Source organism: Apostichopus japonicus, chromosome 18 (genome assembly GCF_037975245.1).
Source record: "Apostichopus japonicus isolate 1M-3 chromosome 18, ASM3797524v1, whole genome shotgun sequence".
Classification (NCBI taxonomy): domain Eukaryota; kingdom Metazoa; phylum Echinodermata; class Holothuroidea; order Aspidochirotida; family Stichopodidae; genus Apostichopus; species Apostichopus japonicus.
The window spans coordinates 8,065,835-8,073,143 of record NC_092578.1 but is presented as its reverse complement, the minus strand read 5'-3'; the positions used below and the strand labels follow the sequence as shown (position 1 = coordinate 8,073,143).

Genomic DNA, 7,309 nt, shown 5'->3' with positions numbered 1-7,309 from the left:
TAAAGTACGCTTACCCCTGAAGACTGTTTCCCCACACTCTAAAAACACCCTGGTGAAATTTTCACCAGGAGTTGCGATTATATGCTACCCTATATATCCTGGTGGTTTTCACCAAGTTGCCTGGTGAATGAGATTTTAACAAAATTCTGGTAGATATAACCAGGAAAGCCTGGTTAAAGTTCGTGGTGGAATTTTACACTGGCCTGGTTAATACCAATGGGTATTTCACCTCATTCCTGGTGATATTAAGCAACATTTCCTGGTTGATGCTAATACTGTTCTGGTTAATACCAATGGGTATTTCACCTCATTCCTGGTTATATTAACCAACATTTCCTGGTTGATGCTAATACTGTCCTGGTTATTATCAATGGGTATTCACCAGATTCCTGGTGATATTAACCAACATTTTCCTGGTAGATGCTAATACATCCTGGTTAATATCAACGGGTGTTTCACCTCATTCCTGGTGATATTAACCGACATTTCCTGGTTGATGCTAACACTATCCTGGTTAATATCAATGGGTATTCACCTCATTCCTTGTGCTATTAACCAACATTTTCCAGGTAAATGCTAATACATCCTGGTTAATATCAATGGGTATTTCACATCATTCGTGGTGATATTAACCAACATTTTCCTGGTAGATGCTAATACATCCTAGTTAATATCAACGGGTGTTTCACCTCATTCCTGGTGATATTAACCAACATTTCCTGGTTGATGCTAATACTACCCTGGTTAATATCAATGGGTATTCACCTCATTCCTGGTGATATCAACCAACATTTTCTTGGTAGATGCTAATACATCCTGGTTAATATCAATAGGTCTTTTACCTCATTCCTGGTGATATTAACCAACATTTCCTGGTTGATGCTAATACTGTCCTGGTTAATATCAATGGGTATTCACCTCATTCCTGGTGATATTAACCAACATTTCCTGGTTGATGCTAAAACTATCCTGGTTAATATCATGAAATATTTCACCTCTTTCCTGGTCAAATTTACCACTTTTCCTGGTTGGTGCTAATACTATGTTGTTTAATATCACAGAATGTTCCACCTCTCTCCTGGTCAAATTTACCAACATTTCCTGGTTGATGCTAATACTATCCTGGTTAATATCATGAAATATTTCATCTCTTTCCTGGTCAAATTTACCACTTTTCCTGGTTGGTGCTAATACTATCCTGGTTAATATCACGGAATGTTCCAACCCTTTCTGGTTAAATTAAACAACATTTCCTGGTTGATGTCACCATTATCCTGGTTAATATTAAATTGATTTTCCACCTCATTCCTGGTTAAATCACCCCTTTCCTTGTTAATACTATTGGGTATGCCACCTTATTCTCCATTTAAGTTGCAATGCATTAAAATTGAGAAACAACGAATATAAATTATAAAACAACATCATCAATGTTACTGATAAATAAATTTATTTGCAACTCCATTACTTTTGAATTTTGAGTACTAAGTGAACTTTCGCAATTTAGTTTAATTAATTCCTCAAATATTTATACAATGAATTAATATAAGAAATGCAATACTGAAATCAAAATTTTGAGGACATATTTACAGCATAACCATTGTCACATGCTGAAGCTCTGATTGCTCGAAATCAGCTGTGAAATGTTCCACCTCTTACCAAGACCTTGATCAGCACTTTGGCACAAGGATACAACTTGAAAATCACTTGAACAGTTCCAGTACAGAACAAGAAATGGACCCTGTACCTGTCTCTTGAAAAACTTGATTAAAGCCTCTCTCCCTATAACCTTTGTTACGACAAAATTCAGCCCTGTGTCATTAGCTTCTTTTCTTTTAAGGTATGCTGTATTAGCCCCAAATATGCTAGATATTCAAATGTGGTCACCTTTGGTCAGAATTCTTACACTGTTTTTTTTACAACCTATGAGGAAATCTTCCCATTCAGGCATCTTGCGCGTTCCTTAAAAATGTCTAAGAACAATTGGAGAGTAAAGACCTCCAGGAAGGTATTTTTGAATTTAATTATTTACTTATTGGTAATTAATATTTTTAAATTAATTACAATTATATTTTACCACTTTGCACAGGCAAACCGAACATCTGCAAGACAATAAGTAGGCTTCCAACGATACCATTAATGGTTTAGTCATAAGCTCATCTTTGGACCTCACATACTTGTGCAAATTATTTTAACTCCAATAGAATGTGGTAAGTTAAGCTTATTATAATCACAAGAAAGCTTAATTTGAAAAGATTTTGAGCTAACAGTTAAGTAGTTAAAGAATAGACCAAAGTGTCCTTGAACATGAAATTTCTGAAACTCCGATCCCGAATGACCATAATTATGATCACGTTTTGCATACATCCACATGTCCGTCCGTGGACTCAGGAAGAAGCGTTTCCAAACACAGGCCATCTATGCAAGTTTCATTGAATTTGTACCAACAGGTATTATCAATTATGAAGAGAGATGAATTGAAATGCAAAACATCAAATTGTTTCTCATAAAAACAGCTACAATCACATTCTTGATCATCCAAGCCAAAGACATCCTTCTACAACTGCAAAGCTGTGTTACTTGGTAGCCTCTGTCAATTTCTCATTTTTCACCTCTTCCAGCTTGTACAAATCTAGGAAAGAAATGAAAAAAATAAAAGTATTAATTGGTGTGTTAACGAACTAGAATGAAAAAGAAGATTAACCGCTTTCTTCAGTCTGCTTGTTTGTGCCAAACTTTTTGAAGACCTTATTTTTTTATCAGTTTCAGTTGTAGAAAAGGATTAAATTGCATTAGCCTGTCTTTTATAGCAAGTGCAGCAGCAGACTGTATTGGCAGACAATAAAAGATTCTTTACGGTTGTTTCCTCGGATCTGTTTTTTGACAAACAAGAAAATGGAGATTTGAGTACACACAGCCTGTGTTGGTGAACTTGACATACCAAATGCATAATAGGCGAAGGTCAAATGTGTAAATGTGCATTACACGATAGTCGCTTGGAGCAAAAAGCGTCAATAGTGTTATTTACAGCACTTAGCCTAAAGTCAAACGAAAGGGTGTGATTCTGGTTCAACATTGTTTCTGTTGCACGTTTATGGTAGATGAAGGTAGGAGCACTGCAAGCTTTCTATCAAGCAATTTTCTCTTCGCTTTAGACAAATTTGTTGCCATGCTTTGCAAAGTCCTGTTGCTTCTGGCTGACATCTCAGTAAACAAATTGTTCAATTTCTTTAATTTCCTTACAGATCTAAACTGGTTCCACTATACCAATAATCAGTGGGCTATCAGCTAGCACAATTCCATGTAGATTAAACATAAACTAAAAAAAATAAAACTTACTTGTTTTACATGTATGAATGATTGCAAGGATGCACCCTTGCACCTCTCGGTGTTGAAATTCCCCAAAGCAACAGAGTGACAAGAGAAAATTTCAAGTTCATCTGCAACAAAAGATTTGTGAAACTGTTTAAATTTGATACAGTAAAATACCATTCACTGAAAGGTTACATCTTCTCCCCCCCCCCCTCCCCATTTCCAAGATAGCCAAGGTATCTCACTGCGCTATGATAACAATTTTAAAAAGGACTGACACTTACTGAAGGCCATGGTCACACTTTTTGTTTATACCATGGAGAAATAAAACTACAAGTCAGAGACTTGCCATCTGCAATACAGAATGTAGGGATACGGTTTAGAAAATGGTACAATTATATGTTGTACAGTCTTGATTTGGCCCTTCTGTTTTGAAATTTCTAAGATACATGCACTTTAATTTAACTGAATTTTACTATCACAAGAAAATTCATCTAAAATAAAATCGATGACTTCGCAGTGGCTTCAAGTTATGCTTCCACAATTTGCAGAGAGTAAGAGATCAATCTTGTGCAAAGATAAATCGATATCATTTAACACTTTAATAGGAGGAAGTGTATGGAAGTATGATCGAGATAGTGATGTATTGCAATGATCGCAGTGACCTCAATTGACCTCTATATGCATAACTTATACATGCTATCAATCACCTTGCAACTCATTTTTGTGATGGACTTTTGACTTGATGGTATGAGTTGTAGTTGCTCAACTTGTGTATAGAGATATTTTACTTAATTTAATACTCAACAGTATTCAGTTGCAATTACATTGAACAACACTTACCATCATAGCACTAAGTAAACTGCAGCCTACAGATTTTTCATGTAGTTGCAAGTACGGTAATGGAAGGCTCAAGGGTGTGTGTTTCTTGTACTCTGTCATGGCTGTTAGCTCCTCTTGGGACAAATCTTCCATTTCTGCCAAACAAAATAGCGCATAACAGCAGAGTTATTTATTTCTGCACCTAACAGAAGCTGGTCACCTTTGTTAGAAAATAGTTTCAAAATAAAACAAAATCAATTACATTAACGGTCTTTGAGTTTTGTACCATGTTTAAATACTTATCAGTTTGTATCTATACAAAATTCTCTCCCATGAAAACTGTATATGTGTCCCTCTTTGAATGTTCAGAAAATCAATGCCATAAGGAAAACTGCTATGGGCAGTTCGGTTTATTGAGATTTACACCAATTTCCTGATCTGCTGTGATATATAAGGAAACATAATATACCTTACTGTAAATGTTTCCCTTTTTTAATGTTTCAGAAAATCAATGCTATAAGGAGTCCCTGCTATGGGCAGTTCAGTTTATTGAGATTTACACCAAATCATGATCTGCTGTGCATATTATGGAAATATAATCTGCCTTACTGACAGTGCTTCAAAACCTACCTCTGGGGAGTATAATTGTAGAATAAGAACAACATGAGATGTAATAAAACTCATTTCTGTTTTATAGTATGAGGCTTATAATATTAGGAGTGCAAAGCTGTGACCTAGATAAGGTGGTGTTTCATTTTTACATTTCTCATGTTGATAAAACTTATTTGTGACTAGGCCTAGGCTATACCTATATCATTGCTTGGGTAGGCTTAGCCTAATTTATTTCAGCCAAAGTTTGTTTAAGTTTGACAAACAAGTACCCCTTCCCCCCCCCCCCAATTTATACATTGAAGTATAGTCTATATTGAGATTAACCATACACAAGTTTCTTAGTTTTTATAAATGTAAAGTAAAAAATTATCATTTTATAAATTAAATTTCACATTATCAATTCATATAACCTAAATTTACTTATATGGCTTAACTGGTTATAGCCTAGTCTGGGTAAATTTTACACTCAGAGGTTAATCTAGGCCACTACAATAAATGCAGCACTTGCAATTTTAAGCTATCTCTTCTTTCACTGTCGGCAATCACTAAAAGCCATTTCCCGAACACGTATACCACTAGTAGTATAGCCTAGGCCTAGTCTTTTAAAAGCGAAGGCAAGCTAGGCCTACAGGGTCTAAGACTAAAGTGTACTGACCCAAGAGCACAATTGTCTATGCATAATTTCACTAAAAATGTGTGGCTTTGATTAGGTGTGCCCTCAGAAGCTACCGTACACTACAATAACTTGAATTTGGTAGAAGTAGTCACTAAAAGCGGCCGTTAATAAGGGAAGGTCTTGCTTTGAATATGACACTTAGGTCTGGACTTAAGCCTAGTACAGAAGTGAGGGCTTACTATACAAATACAAGCCTATACTATCTCGTAGCCAGTATAGTAAAGGCTTCATAATTGACGCACCCCCGTAATTGACGCACCTTCAATTATTACTAGCAACGATACAGCAGGCCACCTAAACATTTTGCAGTCAAGCAGAATTACATATATCATGAGTTTGAATCCACCCTAAAAATACCCAACATTACCTCAATATGATAACACTACTCTCCGGGACCTGACCTGTCTGAGCTTAGAGGCTCAGAGCATAGCAAACAGCATCTAAAGTCAATGGATGTATACTAAGGCCTACACTACAGTTAGCTTATCGACGAATGTGTCAATGTAGGGGTATGAAAGAACTTGACACGGCAGACATTTTGTGGTCAAATTCTGCTCAATTGTACGGTGCATTAGCACAGAACCTTTAATATTTTGAGATCGGAACATTTCCGAGGAACTACACATATGAAAAACACATATAGTTGAGTAATTTGGATTTTTCCTTGATAGATACCGTTGATCAAAACCTTAAGTGCGTCAATTATGAGCCCACCAAGCTATAGTGTATTTTCTACATCAGGGAATGAATCTGGCTTAGCCTAACATCGTAAGCCTGAAGGGCGTGAAGGCTAGTGCAAAAAGAAATCAATACCGACAGCACAGTATACAAACGATACAGCGATGGACATCTCAGGTCCAGCTAAACATAACAGGTATCACGTTTCATTACTGTTTGTATTTTGTAGCGACACGAACAAACCGTCAATTTTGCAAGCAACAGAAATTTAACTTTTGGTTTTGGGCGAGTCTTCAATGCCTTTAACCACAAGCTTACGTATAATAATGCCAATAGGGGAGTTGATATTAAGGTCATGTTGACGCGGAAGTTGAGGGCATATTCCAGAAAACTTATGGACGGGTATAATTGCTTTGTCAATACGTGAAAACACGATAAAGACAAGACATCTCTTCAGCTGTTTAAATCCTTGCTAATGTCTTATTGTTATGTTCGAACTTATATGTTATGGTGCCAAGTACAAGCAGTCTCGATCAACATAGGCGTTTTATTTGACATGACATTCTTTTGATTGAGTAAATCTTAACACCCAAGTTGATTTGCCACTCAATTGATCATATAGGTTTTTTTCCCACCTATAACAATTCGATTGTTGGTGAATTCAATCATTCTTGTGGTTCCAATTCATTGAGTCTCGCACAAAGCTAACAAACCTTTGCAATTCATTTTCCTTATCGTTCTATTTTCTAAAAACAAGCTATCAGCTTGCTAGCCTTATAGTGTTCTATTCGACCGTATCCGCTGAACAGCTCAGTTCAACCTTGTGGTAGTTCTTGTTATTTCAATCACTTGTCAAAGAGGTTTACCAATAAAAGTTGAGAAATAATGTACGATACTCTAGTTTCAAAGTATACAAAAAATTAATAATGAAAATTATAATGACAAAGTTTATAACTGTGCAGATTTTGACAGTTTCTAAAGCCAAAACTTGTCGTGCACAAAACAAAAAGACAGCACAGGATGCAAACAAATGAAGCGACGGTCCCCGTGCCAACTTAATGGAATTTGTGAATTTGTAACCTGACTATGTATAAATCTTCAAGATCTCAAAATTAGTTTGCAAACTTAACTTAAGTCTGAATAGACAACACCTTTACTTTTTAAGCAATGTCTTGCAAAGTGTCATACCTGTTTGCGAGGGAGTTCTTCATC

General features: G+C 36.1%; 1 long non-coding RNA gene across 4 annotated transcripts; it reads right to left on the bottom strand.

Annotated features, from left to right (window-relative positions):
* Positions 1 to 691: 691 nt before the first annotated feature.
* Positions 692 to 6,400, bottom strand: LOC139958771 (uncharacterized). Of its 4 annotated transcripts, none has more exons than XR_011789864.1 (4): positions 6,233 to 6,400; positions 4,153 to 4,286; positions 3,337 to 3,437; positions 692 to 2,629 (listed from the first exon to the last, which is right to left on the bottom strand). It is a non-coding gene; the product is annotated as an uncharacterized lncRNA (long non-coding RNA). The 4 variants fall into 4 exon arrangements; XR_011789866.1 differs by lacking the exon at positions 6,233 to 6,400 and adding an exon at positions 5,787 to 6,196; XR_011789865.1 differs by lacking the exon at positions 6,233 to 6,400 and adding an exon at positions 5,399 to 5,744.
* Positions 6,401 to 7,309: the final 909 nt, after the last annotated feature.